General features: G+C 39.9%; 1 protein-coding gene and 2 long non-coding RNA genes across 5 annotated transcripts in view; all 3 read right to left on the bottom strand.

Annotated features, from left to right (window-relative positions):
- The window catches only part of LOC106098971 (uncharacterized), a 242,365-nt gene extending 239,077 nt beyond the window's left edge, over positions 1-3,288 (bottom strand). The window contains exon 1 of the mRNA XM_019351513.2: positions 3,268-3,288. The gene's annotated coding sequence lies outside the window, so the exon portion shown is untranslated. The remainder of the gene's footprint in view (positions 1-3,267) is intronic.
- Positions 3,289-3,438: 150 nt separating this feature from the next.
- On the bottom strand, positions 3,439-14,121 carry LOC112843901 (uncharacterized). 3 transcript variants are annotated; one of them, XR_003216450.1, is made up of 2 exons: positions 14,061-14,121; positions 3,439-3,672 (listed from the first exon to the last, which is right to left on the bottom strand). It is a non-coding gene; the product is annotated as an uncharacterized LOC112843901 (long non-coding RNA). The 3 variants fall into 3 exon arrangements; XR_003216448.1 differs by lacking the exon at positions 14,061-14,121 and adding an exon at positions 12,521-12,561; XR_003216449.1 differs by lacking the exon at positions 14,061-14,121 and adding an exon at positions 8,350-8,412.
- Positions 8,431-9,125, bottom strand: LOC112843903 (uncharacterized). The gene is made up of 2 exons (XR_003216452.1): positions 9,073-9,125; positions 8,431-8,778 (listed from the first exon to the last, which is right to left on the bottom strand). It is a non-coding gene; the product is annotated as an uncharacterized LOC112843903 (long non-coding RNA).
- Positions 14,122-14,816: the final 695 nt, after the last annotated feature.

Here is a 14,816-nt window from a genome sequence, read left to right as displayed (position 1 = left end):
TTAGACCGTTGTCAATCAGTCTCCTCCATGCCGTGTCTCCTGTACAGTACAGAATGCGTTCAGCTTGTCAAATTTACATAAATCTTCGATCGTTAACAGTGTGACTCTGAAGTGCGGTATTGTATGTTTGTACGTTTTCTCCCCAACAGACACAACAATTTCGACGAAACGTTTTGCACCGTCAAAGGCACCTGCAGTAGCACCCAAAAGGCACAGGAAGATGCTAACCATTGCACAAAAAGTTGGACTTCTGGACATGCTTAAGGAAGGTAGAAGTTACCATATTTCTCTGACCATAAGGCACACTGGATTATAAGGCGCATTAAGTGAAACAAAACTGTCAGATAAGTCAAACTTTACTCAACTCATTCTTGATGTATTAATGTTGAATTATCTCACAGTTGCTCTATTCCCATGTTCTGGACCTGAAAACAGGGTTTGATCTTTGGTTTCATTCTGTAATACAGGACTTATTTTTCTATGAAGGTTTGAACCTTGAGAGTGTTTAAACAAGAGAGAAAAGTGTTAAAATGTTCATGCCTGACTGAGAAAAGTTTATAAAGTGTGTAGTGAGGGGTTTTATAGCCTTAAAACATCTACAATAACTGTAAAAAATAAAGCTGGCTACTTCACGGATTTCACCTATCGCCGGTTATTTTTAGAACGTAACTCCCGCAATAAACGAGGGACCACTGTATTCAAAATTCTGAGGCCTCGTGTGTACTAGGGCAGTATCCATGCATCAAGTGAACATCTGGGGAGCCAGAAAAATGCTGAAAACCAGTTCCTATAGTTCTAATATTCTGCTCTCAAAGCGAAACCTCGGGAAATGACAATTTGGCAGGGGAACTGGTATCTGGAAACAACCTCGTTTGTGGTCAATAGTGGCAACACCAGTTCTCTGCTTTAATGGTCTGCCTCACCATGGGGACCATCAACATCTCATTAAATGAAGATAAGTGTTGAAGCCCCTGAGATCCAAAATGGGGCAAAGTTCATTATCATGCTTCGGGACCAAAGTATAGTAGGAGAAAATCTGGCTTGGCAATTTTAGGTTTCCATCTTCCTTATAGCACTTTTCCCCAGGTTGGTGGAGATTTTTCCCAAAGTACCTGTGCATGATAGAGATCACTCACAGAAGATTTTATCATAGAAGGACTACACGAAAACTGCAGGCAGTAGCCATGGGTTATGGTGGAGACCACCAATGGGTGTTTCCCTAAAGCCAACCATTTTGCACTGTACTGAGATGACAGGGGAGGCGTAGACCAACAGTCAGAACAGTCAGGAGGCAGGGAGGTCACCTGGAGGACTTCTGAGCCTTAGCTGCATGTTGGTCCTCCACCTCTCCTTTGTTGGTGTTTGGTACACCTGCGAAAAGCCTCCAACATAGGCTCCAGGTCCTCTGGGCAGTATGGTGGGACCTCAGGTGCTGGTTGAAGCATAGGAGACCTGGTCCTCCTTGAGGCCCTCCTGCATCTGGACAGACTACTTGATATCTGCTGTGCACAACTGGGACTGTCCTGAGCCTATTGCAATAGTTGAGTTGTTCCAGGGCCAATAGCGGAAGGGTCAACTGGCAGTTTCAACAAATAATCCCAATCATCCTGTAGAAGCTGGGACTGGGAGAGCCATAAATAACAGCCACCCAGAAGAAGACTAAGGCACTCCGTGCGGCATTTTCCTTGTCATTTATAATGCAACAGAGGTCTGAGAAAGCAGTCTGAAGCTCATCCGCCCTGCTGGAGGCTCCAGAAAGGGCAAATTGTTTTGCAAATACGTTTTGAAAAAGAACTAGAGGGGGAGACCAATAGAGCGGTAACCTGGTTCACTGGGGAGAGTGGCCCACAAGCAGTATGTTTTGAATCATGCACATTAGCAAATACCTTACATAGAGAGGACCACCTGAGCATTGCAGCATGAGAACCAAATTGTTGATACTTGAAAGTACAATTCATTTACCTGAGCTGTGAGATATAAGGCAGACACTGCAGGAAACTCCTCACTTCACTCTCTTCATGTGAGCAGCCTGTCAGCTCCACTTGTTTCTTCTCTGGTTGGAGTTTCAGCACTTCCAGGAGGATGGAGGTCTTTCTCTCTGAGAGGTTTATGGACCAGACTGCAGGAGCTGACTGGAAAACTGACTGTAATGATGGAAGGACACTCAAACCTGTTTTAATCTCATATTCCTTCACATGAGAGTACAGATCCAGCAGGAAATTACACTGAGATTCCAGATGATCATCATCGTCAAAGACTCTCTCATGAAAGGGGAATGTTTGATATGTGCACACTGATGATAACAGCTCCAGTATCTTCTCTCCTGTCTGCTGTTCTCTCTCTGCTGCTGCACAGAACAGATTTCCAAAGAACCTCACTGCTTCATCTGACCACCAAGGATTAACACTGGAACAATAAGAAGGAAACATTTAGTGATGATCTGAGCTGCATAAATACAACCACACACTACTGATGGACTCCATCTTGTCCATGTGTGTCCTGTATATAATGAGTCCATTTTAAAGCCATCTTCCATCAGAGCAGCTGAACATTGTTTTTAGACTGTTACTGATTCACAACACAAACACTAATCCTGTGTGTGAAATCACTGCGTGCTGAACTGTAACTGTCATTTTATTTACTGTCTGACTTTAGCAAGTAAAACATTAGACAAGGCAAGTTTATTTGTATAGTACCTTTCATACAAAAGGAATTCAAATTGCAAATATCAACAATATAGATACATGTGGAACAACAAAAACATCTGCATTTCATGTCTTGTAGTGTATTAAACAAATAAGCTTGGAGCCTCTAAATGTAATACCTTCACAGAATTTGTTTAACTGAAGACCTAAATCTAAACTCTAAATCAGAGAAATGTTCTTTTGAAAATCATAAAAACTAATATATTTGATATAATTTTTGACTGCCTGAATTATAAACAGTTATTAATCATAAAATCTGATTATAAAACTAGTTTATATAAGACATATGAAAATCGAAAGGCCACAAGCAACTAAATTTTCACTTATTTAACTTTTTATTTGAAAAAGTTAAATAAAAGAACAGTGGTGTACAGAGTATTTTTCTCCATCTGAAATGAGGAAGATTTTAAATAGAAAGGAATTGTCACCCAATATGAATATAGTTACATTTTTCGTTAATTTGAACTGAATTTTAATGGAGATTCAAATATTTCTTAGCAGCTAATTTTAGATCCCATTGTTTGTTATGTAGAGTTAATTGTGTAAAGTAAAGTTCATTTACCTGAGCTGTGAGATATAAGGCAGACACTGTAGGAAACTCCTCACTTCACTCTCTTCATGTGAGCAGCCTGTCAGCTCCACTTGTTTCTTCTCTGGTTGGAGTTTCAGCACTTCCAGGAGGATGGAGGTCTTTCTCTCTGAGAGGTTTATGGACCAGACTGCAGGAGCTGACTGGAAAACTGACTGTAATGATGGAAGGACACTCAGGCCTGTTTTAATCTCATAAGAGTACAGGTCCATGAGGAAGTCACACCATTTCTCTTTAAGAGGACTGTTTTTGTATCTGCACACTGATGATAACAGCTCCAGTATCTTCTCTCCTGTCTGCTGTTCTCTCTCTGCTGTTGCACAGAACAGATTCACAAATAAGCTGATTGTGTCTTCATCTGACATCTGAGGATCAACCCTGGAACAATCAGAAGGAAACATTTAGTGATAATTTTAACTCAGTTGCATAAACACAACCACACACTACTGATGGACTCCATCTTGTCCATGTGTGTCCTGTATATAATGAAAGTCCATTTAAAGCCATCTTCCATCAGTGTAATGATCCTGGGTCTGTGACCCAGTGTTTGGATTTTGTATTATTATTTTTTATTAGTCTGTGGTTTCTTCTTGGTTCATGTTTACTAGTTGATTGTTTCTGTTTTGTATTTCTACTTCTTAGGTTTTGGTTTCTATACTCCTCATGTCACTCTGGTCCCTGTACTCTGTGCTGCCTCTGTTTTGTGTCCCCGAGTCTGTTTCTGCAAGTTCAGTCTGTGGGTTTCCTGTTTTACTTTGAAGGTCTGTGTCCCTTGTCTCGTCTTGCCCAATTAGGTTCAGCTGTGTCTCCCTCCTGTTTGCCATTCCTTGGCTGTGTCCCAATTCAGGGTCTGCACGCTTGAAGTACGCATTTTAAGTGCGATTACGTCACCGCCACGCGACGACGGCTGTCCCAAGCTGTGTCCAAATTCATGGGCTGCATCCTCCTGAGGACGCATTTGTAGACCGATTACGTCACAGCGACGCGCCGAAGGCTGTCCAAATTTGTAGACTCCTCCAAATGCAGCCGACAAATGCATCCTCCTTTTCCCCGAATTTGAAGGATGGGTTGCGTGTGTCCTTCGTGGCCCACCATATCCCAGAATTCATAGCGCGGCCCAGCCAAACTGCAGTTTCCGGCAATGGCGACCGCTACTAAGTTTTAAAATTACTGTTATTAATCCTTCTGGGCCACAAAATAAACTTTTAACATATTTTCAGGCGAGAATGTGGGTGTGTAAACTTGAAATATCTGCTCGGTTTATCAAGATATCGCATATTTGCAAAAGTGCTTCGACGTTTTCGGACACGTCTGTTACCCACCAGCTCGATAGCTAGCCGGGAGCTCGAGGGTCACTGAAGCTGCCGAGAACGGCACAACTCCCGGCACATCATTTTCAGATCACCGCCAACTTTCGCTACTCGGGTTAAACGTAATATATAAGTCACTTAGATAACCTAAAAATGTTATTGTTTGGCTTTTTTCAGTGTTTTATTTGTTCGTGAGTAAATCGGTTTGGCTGAGATTAAAGTTATTAGACTAGATTAGATAAAATAAAACTTTATTAATCCCCCGGGTGGGTTCCTCCTTGGTTTTTACACCACTGAATAAACGTCAAACAGAAAACTGATTAAACAGAAGTATGAGACGGTCGAGAATTTACGCCAGTGTCCTGTTATATTTTAAATAGCAAGGAGCAGACGGCCGAGTTTATTAAACTCCACCGAGACAGCGGTGACGTTAATCAGAAGGCTAGACCGTCCAATTTCACAGCCGTTTACTTCCGGCCTACCCGACCTTCTGAGGACCCGGCCTACGTAGACCGCGAAGGCCGGGTCCTCAGGAGGATGCAGCCCATGAATTTGGACACAGCTCCAATTCGAAGTGTATTTCAAATGCATACTCCAAATGCTCCGTCGATTTCCCCAAATATCAAGCGTGGTCCGGTGCACGCTTCGTGGTCCCATATATCCCACAATTCATAGCGCGGCAGTGGGTGTGGATAATTTTGCCGCAAAATACGGCAGACGGGAGCGGTCGAAGAGTGAACTGTCAAAAGTAAGTACTGAATATCATGTCACTTATTTATGTGCGAATGTTTAAGAACATTAAAACATTACTGTTGGCCACATGTCGGTAGAGTTATGTGACATTAGTGATGTTTGTACTTTCAGCGTCAGCTTGGTTTTAAAGCCTCTACTTCTAAATATATATATAGTCGACCTTAATCTTACAGAGAATGTGATGATTTTATGGATAATTAAAGTCAGTCATATATCCACAAACACAACAAGCTGAAAGTCAGTGATGCTGCTCGGTTTGCAGTCCTGAATATCACGGCACAAGCAGGATTCACTGCACTGTTAATGTTAGCTATGTTATATTGCTGCCTCTGTTCGGTGGTGTCGAGCCAAACGGACTTTAACGTGTGTTTGAACGAGCTGACGGTTCACTCGTTAAGCTGAAAGAAAGATGCTTTAATCACAGGAGTCACACATGTGTCCACTGTACCATCTGGGAACTCTTCTTGTTTAGCACTTGTAATAACACAAACACTAAATCCTCCTTCTCTTGTGCTGTTTTGTAGCAGTGTATACACCTGAGACTGTCACCTGTCTGTCTGTCCTGCACTCTCTCTCTGTTTCTTTCTCTCTGATTGTGTAATAAAAGTATGAACATGTATTTATAAGTTACACTTGTGTTTGAATCCTGCAGCTTATCACACATTTGATTTCCATGTGTGACAACTGCAAGTGTCCAGAGTGAGGACAGACTGAGGGACCCACTGCTGCACATCATCTGTGAGGCTTTGCACCCCTGATGATGCACCAGGACAAACTCAGCAGTGTGTGAGGAAGAGGAGGAGGAAGAGCCAGCACCAGCTGACAGATGGAGAGAATAGACAGACTGTTCCCTGTTTGTGAAGGACTGCTAGGAAAGTTTAAAATAACTAATTGTCTGTCCTGAATCAGTCTTATTAGGTAATGTTCAAATAATGTTATCATTCCAGTGTTTTCAGTGTGGGAGAAAGTACTCAGGGCCTTCAAGTTACACACTATGAAAGGCAGAAACAAGTTTAATATTCAGAAACCTAAAGTATGTATCAGCAGCAGAATGGAGCTAAAAATAAATGTTTGTTTCAGTTCTATGAAGCTTTGAGTATTTTGGATTAGTAGCACTGCTGTGTTTGTTGCATCATATTGCTGTAATTGTTTATATGCTTTATATATTCTGAGGTAAGTTGATCTATAGTGTTACATCATATTCTATAAGGATGTTATGTGTTTGTATACTTTCTGCCCAGTTTGACCCATTTAGCAGAAGTCAGCCTGTTTAAGGCTCTGATATCTATTCTGTATGACTTAAAGCAGTTATGACATGGTCTGATTTTCTCACCCAATAAAGGGATATTTAATATATCAGTCTACTCTTCATTCTATCAGAAACAGTTTTCACAGCTCGTACATTTTCCTTTTTACACATATATGTAAGCATTGAGCCAAATGTAATAATGCCAACATATTAAACGAACAATATTTGTCTCTTATATATAATACATCTGTACACTGTCAAAGATACTTGTCTTTGAGTGAAGATTTAAGGTGATTGGAAATATAAATAACTGCAACTTGAATCTTTGACCCAGAGTTCAAGCTCACTGCTGTTATTCACATATATATATATCATAATAGTCTGACAATACATATAATATTGGCCATATTATATTTACATTACCACAGTGAGATGATTTTAGTCTCATGAACAACATTAGCTGATTGTTATTTACTAACTAATCTTGAAATGACTGTTCAGTACAGAAATGGAGCCCAACTATCATGTTTTACAGTCCTGTGGTCTCAGCCTCAGATACTCAACTAATCAAAGTGATATCATGACAAAAATGAATGACCAACAAAACATTTTTTCTCCTTAATTTATGTCACACAAGTCTTTATGAAACGTTTCTCGCGGTTAGTATCATGGTTGCTAGGCAACCTGAACAGCGCGACGAAGGCTAGACCGTCCCATTTCACAAGCCTCTCACTTCCGCACTTCTCGTACTTATAGTACGCACCGTATGCAGTACGCGTAGTGTGCGTACTTCAAGCGTGCAGACCCTGAATTGGGACACAGCCCTTGTTTCCCTCCGTGTATATATAGTGTGTGTTTTGCATTTGCTCCCTGTTGGTCTGTCTGTGTATTCATGCGTATTATTCCTCCATGTCATCTCTGCCTGCCATCCCCTGTGTTCTTGCTGATTTCATGAGTTTCGGTTTGTTTAATTAGTTATCCCAATTTAGGTTTCTCTTAGTTCTGTCCTGGCCATCTCTACTTCTGTTTGTGTTTTCACCATTTGGAATAAAGCTCTCTCACAATAAAGCCAGTGCCTGCATTTTGAGTCCATTTCTCATCTCCACACAGTTTGCAAGGCAAACCGTGACAATCAGAGCAATTGTCAAGTCAAACCGAGTTTAGGAGGTGGTGAGCCCAAAAAAGGCAAAAAAGTAAAAGTGACAGGCAGGAGAGCGGAACTAATCTTGTGTCTGTTTTTCTGTCTGGGGAGAAAAAAGAAGGCGAAATGGGGAACAACAGGAATTTGCCACTTATGGGAAAAGATCCAGTATAATTCCTTAAATAAGTGATCACCAGCAGGGATATTGTGTGGAACTGGTGTATCTAAAAATCCAGGGAGGCAGCTGGCAAGGAAAGGGTTGCTGGCTAAGTTAAAAGAGTGGTTAAAGCGAGTTGCTAAAGCATGCTAAAGAATAAAATTTTCACTTATTTAACTTTTTATTTGAAAAAGTTAAATAAAAGAACAGTGGTGTACAGAGGTTTTTTTTCCATCTGAAATGAGGAAGATTTCAAATAGAAAGGAATTGTCACCCCGTATGAATATAGTTACATTGTGTAAATATAATACTGATGACAACAAGATTTAAAATTTTTCATTAACTTAAACTGAATTTTATGGAGATTAAAATATTGCTTAGCAGCTAATTTTAGATCCCATTGTTTGTTATGTAGAGCTAATTGTGTAAAGTAAAGTTCATTTACCTGAGCTGTGAAATATAAGGCAGACACTGAAGGAAACTCCTCACTTCACTCTCTTCATGTGAGCAGGCTGTCAGCTCCAACTGTTTCTTCTCTGGTTGGAGTTTCAGCACTTCCAGGAGGATGGAGGTCTTTCTCTCTGAGAGGTTTATGAACCAGACTGCAGGAGCTGACTGGAAAACTGACTGTAATGATGGAAGGACACTCAAGCCCATTTTAGTCTCATAGTCCTTCACATGGGAGTACAGATCCAGCAGGAAAGCAGAGTGAAGTTTCATATAACCACCATCAGCTTTGGTTGTGTAATTGAAAGGGAATCTTTTACAGACTGATGACAAAAGCTCCAGTATCTTCTCTCCTGGCTGCTTCTCTGTCTCTCCACCTCCCCACATAGACTTGGTTTGACTTGGCAGTAAGAATGAAGAAGAGAAACTGGAAGGAAAGTTGAACATTTTGTCATAAAACATAAAGGGAGTACATTATTGTTAAGTGATATTTTCCTTTCATAAAAAGCCTTATAGACACATATAACACACACATATTCCCAAATGCATAGACACTTCCACTTATGGACAGGTATATAGGCTCAACATATAGATTTGGTTTCTGTACTGATAAAGAGGGTCTCATGTACACAGTTCAATGTAATAAAACAAATAAACAAACAAAATGAAATAGGAAGTGAGAAGATTACTTTTACTACTACTTACTTAGGTACTTAGTTACCTGAGCTGTGAGATATAAGGCAGACACTGAAGAAAATTCCACACTTCACTCTCTTCATGTGAGCAGCCTGTCAGCTTCACTTGTTTCTTCTCTGGTTGGAGTTTCAGCACTTCCAGGAGGATGGAGGTCTTTCTCTCTGAGAGGTTTATGAACCAGACTGCAGGAGCTGACTGGAAAACTGACTGTAATGATGGAAGGACACTCAAGCCTGTTTTAATCTCATATTCCTTCACATGAGAGAACAGATCCAGCAGGAATTCACACTGAAATTCCTTCTCTTTCTCCTCAGCCATGTTTGTATCATTAACAGGGAAATTTTCATAGCTGCACACTGATGATAACAGTTCCAGTATCTTCTCTCCTGTCTGCTGTTCTCTCTCTGCTGCTGCACAGAACAGATTTCCGAAGAACCTCACTGCTTCAGACCCCCGAGGATTAACACTGGAAAGATAACAAGGAATTATTTAGTTACAAATTCAAACTCAGCTACACAAATACAACCACACACCTCTGATGAATTTAATCTTATCCTTGTCTGTCCTGTATATTAAAAAATACATTTCAAATACATCTTCCATTGGAGTAGTATATGCTCATTGTGACTAATGGCTTGTCAACTACAAAATGTAAGTGTGGCTGGGTGTGGTCTGTGGCTCAGCTCCAGGCGAGTGGTGGTGCAGCGGGTTTAGGGGCAGTGCCAGCGGATACTGGCTGTCACTGTTGATAACAGTCATCTAATTATGGCTCCCCTTCACTAGAGTGCTAGGACCTGGCAAGAGGGAGGATGCTGAGAGCTGAACCAGAGCTGAATGACAGAGCAGGCTGGCAGAAACAAAGTAGATGTGAATAAAGCAGTCTGAAAAGTGTCACTGTACATAAAACAATTGCACCTAATCACAAACCTGTGAGTCCCTTTGTGTATGTTCTACTGGGTCCCCTAGTAACTACAAACAAATATAGTTAGCCAATGAATAAGTGGTGTTCTTGCTTTAACAGTCAGATCCACTGAACTTTCATCATCACTGACTGGCAAAAATTCTGCACTCAAAGCTTCATAATGAAACTTCACTAACGAGTGAATGACAGCACACTGGAGACATCCATCTTTTTTCTATCTTTGGGCCTCACTACTTCCGTTGCTAAAGTCTCGGAATGTATTACATGAATCTCAGTTTAGCATTTACGGAGTAAGCAGAAAACTATTGAAAAAGGTCCAAGTATAATAAATGTTACTAATAATGTAAATATAAGACAAAAGTAATATTTCTTAATTCATAGACGTAAATAGACTGTATGTGGCATGGAGAAGAAACTAAAACTATACAGGATTAAATACTCTTGTATTCCTTTCATTTTCTGAGTGGTGTATCAGTAGTAAGTAAGTAAATTAAACTTCTTGGACATTAACCTGGTCAGTTAAGTAGCAGAGGGGGTTGTTAATCAGTTTCGGCTGCTTTGGTGTTAGTGAAAATAACAACAGGTGCACTAGAGGGATGATAATTAGATAACCCACACAATAGGAATGGTTTTACAGGTGGAAACCACTGACCTTTTTCCCCCTTCATCTTCTCTGAAAGTTTTGCATTTGGCTAGGGTCAGTATCACCAGTAGCATGAGGCGATACCCGGCCCTACAGAGGTTGCACAGGTAGTCTACCTCCTCCATGATGGCACATCAGTACGTGCTATTGACACTGTTGTCAGGCATACATACAAACTACTGGGCACTATTTTGTGTTGCTGCAATAAAATTTCTGCAAAATGGGCAAGCCTGTCAGATTATTTTTTCACTTTGATTTTCAGGTTGTCTTTGCATTCAGCCCTCTTTAGGTTGATAATTTTCATTTCCATCAACAAATGTGGCATCCTTTTGGAACACACTACTCAGCCCATATCAGTACGGATATCCAGCATTATTTATTTTTCCCCCATTGAGATCTGATTTGTTTTCAAAGTGTTCCTTCAATTTTTTTGAGCAGTGTATGTTCTCACTTGGTGGTGCTGAAGGTCCAACAACATCTTTTAACTTGACAAGACCATGGCCTATTAATTTCTCATTAGTCATTATGATTAACTAAAACTGGTAGTGTTTATCAGGACAAAAATATGATTTATTTGAAAGCACTAATCAGATTGACCAATACTCAGAGCAATGGGAAAGTCCAAGGACCTCAGTGAAGCTCTAAGAAGGAAAACTGAAGATTTGCACAAGTTGGGAATGTCTCTTGGAAGCATGTCTAAAGAACCGCAGATTACAAGATCATTAGTTAAAACAACTGTATGCAAATATAACTTATGCATGTTTTGAGGCCACTGGTATGGGTTCTTTTACAAATTGGATGCAATAATGAAGAAGGGGGACTACCTCCAAATTCTTCAGGTTCACAGCTAAGCGTTTGAAACTCTGAAAAATTGGATGTTCCAACAAGATAATAATTCCCAACAAACCAAAACTTGTTTTGGAATGGATAAAGCAGGCTAACATTAAGCTCCCAGAAAGGCCTTTCCAAACCACAATTTTATATAGACAAACTGAGAATACTAATTCTACCTTTAAAAAATGTGCATGTAAAATGTAAAGTGATATTGGAATACAGCATCCTATCCAAGGTTGGGTGTTGGCGTGTTCTGTGTTAATCAATTCAAGTCAATTCAGTTGAGTGAATCACATTACATTTTTCAGTAATGCAGTAATGTGACACGTTATTGTACTAAATTCAGTAATTAGGTTACAGTCACAATTACTTGCATTACAAAGGTACTTCAGTTATCTGTGAGTCAGATGGACAGGAAAAAATATCAAAAATGTTATTTCTTCCTGCACACTGGTGCTGCAATTAGCTGATTTCAGTTTGTTTGCATGAGGATGAAAATCTTGGCTCGACAGTGGAGTATTGCAGTACGGAACTTTTTCTGTAATTTTACACGTTTGTGTTCTACAATTTAAATCCAAAGATACGTAGCGACAAATTTTTTTCTTTGTCACAGCAGCGTTTTCTTTTTCAGAAAAAACAGTTCAATATGTAACTTATTTACACTGACAAAAAGGGGAGTTTTACTGGTCCGGCTCACTTAAGATCAAAGTAGGCTGTACATAGATTTTAAGTGAGTCTGACACCCCTGGGCTAGGGATCTCGGTTGGTGTGTGGGACTGTAGCCTAAGGGTTATATTGTTAACCAGTAATTATGTTAAGTTTCAGGTTTTTTTACGGAGTAACAACAAAGTAATGTAACGAGTAACAAATTACCCTAACCCTAAAAAATTGCTTTCTCCAACAACTAATTAAGCAATATGGTGCATTACTTTTAAGGCAGATAATGCATAATATATTACTTGAGTAATGACACCACACATATAGCCTGTCACAGATTACTTTAATTGTATTTCTACAGATTTCTACAGATTTCTACATATGAACAGCTAATCATTTAAATTAAACGATATTTACCTGAGCTGTGAGATATAAGGCAGACACTGAAGGAAACTCCTCACTTCACTCTCTTCATGTGAGCAGCCTGTCAGCTCCACTTGTTTCTTCTCTGGTTGGAGTTTCAGCACTTCCAGGAGGATGGAGGTCTTTCTCTCTGAGAGGTTTATGAACCAGACTGCAGGAGTTGACTGGAAAACTGACTGTAATGATGGAAGGACACTCAAGCCTGTTTTATTCTCATAGTCCTTTGCATGGGAGTACAGATCCAGCAGGAAATCACACCATTTCAAGTTAATAGGAAATCCTCTGTATGTGCACACTGATGATAACAGCTCCAGTATCTTCTCTCCTGTCTGTTGTTCTCTCTCTGCTGCTGCACAGAACAGATTCCCATATAATCTGGTTTCTTCATCTGACTTCAGAATACCAACGCTGGAATAATAAGAAGGAAACATTTTGTGATGATTTGATCTCACCAGCATCAACATAACCACACACTACTGTTGACTAGATGACTTGCTATACTTGTCCTGTATGTATCACTTCAATTGAATTTTATTTATATTGCACACAATCATAACAGTTGCCTCAATGCATCATAGGAATCCCTCAGCAGCCTATGCAAATTGTAGTATAACTAAGAAAGGATTCAAAGTCACCTGATGCAGCCCTAACTATATCCTTTACTAATAAGGAAAGTTTAAAGCCTAATCTTAAAAGTAGCGATGGTATCTGTCTCTTTATTTCAAACCAGAAGCAGGTTCTACAGAAGAGGGACCTGAAAACTGGAGGCTCTGCTTGCCATTCTACTTTTAAATACTGTAGGAACAACAAGTAAGCCTGCAGTGCGGGAGCGAAGTGCTCTAATAGTACTATAAGGTCATTAAGATAAGACTGAGTCTGATTATTCAAGACCTTGTATGTAAGGAGCAGGATTTTGAATTCAATTCTGGATTTAACAGGAAGCCAATGAAGGGAAGCCAATACAGGAGAAATCTTTCTAGTACCTGTCAGTACTCTTGCTGCAGCATTTTGGATTAACTGAAGGCTTTTCACACAGTTTTTAGGACATCCTGATAATAATGAATTACAGTAGTCCAGCCTAAAAGTAATAAATGCATGAACTAGTTTTATAGTGTCGCTCTGAGACAGGATATTTCTAATTTTAGAGATATGTCATGTGGTCCTACATATTTTTTATGTGCATTGAAGGACATATTCTGGTCAATATCACTCCAAGGTTCCTCACAGTGTTACTGGAGGCCAATGTAATGCCATCTAGAGTAAGAATCTGGTTAGATACCATATTTCTAAGATTTTCAGGGCCGAGTACAATAATCTCAGTTTTATCTTAATCTAGAAGCAAAAAATTAGAGGTCATCCAGGTCTTTATGTATTTAAAACATTCCTGCAGTTTCACTAATTGGTGTGTGCTATCTGGCTTCGTGGATAGATAAAGTTGGGTGTCACCTGCATAGAAGTGAAAATGTATGCTATGCATTCTAATGATACTGCCTAAGGGAAGGCAGTACACATATGTAAAGTAAAGTTTATTTACCTGAGCTGTGAGATATAAGGCAGACACTGCAGGAAACTCCTCACTTCACTCTCTTCATGTGAGCAGCCTGTCAGCTCCACTTGTTTCTTCTCTGGTTGGAGTTTCAGCACTTCCAGGAGGATGGAGGTCTTTCTCTCTGAGAGGTTTATGGACCAGACTGCAGGAGCTGACTGGAAAACTGACTGTAATGATGGAAGGACACTCAAGCCTGTTTTAGTCTCATAGTCCTTCACATAGGAGTACAGATCCAGCAGGAAGTCACACTGATATTCCCCATTATCATCATCATTAGCTAAGGATCTGTCATTAAAAGGGAATGTATGATATCGGCACACTGATGATAAGAGCTCCAGTATCTTCTCTCCTGGCTGCTTCTCTGTCTCTCCATCTTTCCACATAAATTTGGTTTGACTTGGGAGTAAAAACGAAGATGAAAAACTGGAAGGAAAGTTGAACAGTTTTCCATTATGTCAAAAGCAAACAGATTTTTTACATTATCAAAGACACAACGTTGCAACTGAATATTTAGTGGAGTAAAATCCTGGTTTATCCATGAGACATGTTAAAAAGTTGTAGAAGAGAAAATGACAAAATAGGCCTGTTACATTACTGGTTCTGAGAACTATAGTAATAAAATCTCCACCTTGGGCAGTATAAAAAACAGATGTAGCATCCAGCTGTATAAACTGAAGCGAATGAAGAAATGCCTTAAACATGCATTCTTTCTAATGTTGAGAAGGGGGTGACTCCATTTTC

This window comes from Oreochromis niloticus, linkage group LG23 (assembly GCF_001858045.2).
Source record: "Oreochromis niloticus isolate F11D_XX linkage group LG23, O_niloticus_UMD_NMBU, whole genome shotgun sequence".
Taxonomy (NCBI): domain Eukaryota; kingdom Metazoa; phylum Chordata; class Actinopteri; order Cichliformes; family Cichlidae; genus Oreochromis; species Oreochromis niloticus.
The sequence above is the reverse complement of the archived record's forward strand: the minus strand, read 5'-3'. Positions and strand labels throughout refer to the sequence as shown.